Here is a 1,556-nt window from a genome sequence, read left to right on the forward strand (position 1 = left end):
TCCTAGCAACAAGTCACAACCACAACGAGACATCAAAACAGTGGGTCACACAACGAGACACCAAAACAGTGGGTCACACAACGAGACACCAAACAGTGGGACACAGTAAAAAAGTGGAAATATTTTTTGTTTCAAAATGATTTGTGAAATAACAACCATGAAATGTTTTGGATAAACAAAACCACTAAATACGACCAGACTTTACCAAACATATATTAGTAGATTAGTCACCCCAACACCCATTGAGAATGGGTGGGTCCCAGAAAATTATCTGGTTACTCGGGTGGTTACAAACATAAAAGTTTCGCCCCTGTATTTGTTAAAGTGTGACAGTTTCAAGTCTGATTCAAATCACAAATTTTATGGGTGATTCATTAATAATCTTTAAACACTACTAAAACATTGTAAAAGCAGTATATTACCCCCCTATAGAACATATTCTAAACGTTATCAAACAGGAAAAATATTCTTACAACACAACCCAATCAGTAACCTCGTTTGGAAGGACTAGTAAACAATACGTTAGTTACTATTCCCTAGTTTCGGTACCAATGAACCAATGGTACTGCCTTTCACTGGAGAACATGTTAGTCTAATCAGCGACAACAAGTCGAGAATGTCACGAGTAGTTGCAAACGAAAGTAGTCCTTGTATTAAAACTATGATGTATCAGTCTGTAGTGATTAACTGCTGTAAAGATTTAAAACAACAAGAATCTCCAAATGTGGAAAAAGACTGTCTTAATTACCGAGGTTCATGTTTAACGGAAGTGATTCAGATGTTATTGTTCTTAATTAAGGAAACTGACGGGTTTGGAGGTGAAGAGAACAGCTACACCTGGCACAGGAAGTGGTAGGTTGGTAACAAGAAACAAGAAAAGATTGTTGATTCATCAAGGATTTCATTACTTTGCCCACTTAATCTCGCTACTTGGACCCAAATTCACTTCTTGTGATAAACAAATAAATTACTTCTCTGAGAAAGTTCTTAGTTAGATTTTAAGATGTAAATTAACGTTAGGGGAATACAACTTTGAGGTTTGGGTGAAGTTTCAGTAAGTAAACATTATTCTACAACTTATTTCACGAGTCGTTAAACTTTTTTTAACTGTTACATCACGTTGCTAGGATGTTGGACTTTACAGAATCTGACCCACTTCTCTAACATAAGCAAGGTGGATGAACAACGTTAAAATACTAAACCTGCTAACACACATCACATTGTTAACACACATGACATTGTTAATGGACATGACATTGTTAATGGACATGACATTGTTAACACACATGACATTGTTAATACACATGACATTGTTAACACACATCACATTGTTAACACACATCAAATTGTTAATGGACATGACATTGTTAACACACATCACATTGTTAACACGCATCACATTGTTAATGGACATGACATTGTTAACACACATCACATTGTTAATGGACATGACATTGTTAACACACATCACATTGTTAACACACATCACATTGTTAATGGACATGACATTGTTAATACACATCACATTGTTAGCACACATGACATTGTTAACACAC

Source organism: Limulus polyphemus, unplaced genomic scaffold, assembly GCF_000517525.1.
Source record: "Limulus polyphemus unplaced genomic scaffold, Limulus_polyphemus-2.1.2 Scaffold7275, whole genome shotgun sequence".
NCBI lineage: Eukaryota > Metazoa > Arthropoda > Merostomata > Xiphosura > Limulidae > Limulus > Limulus polyphemus.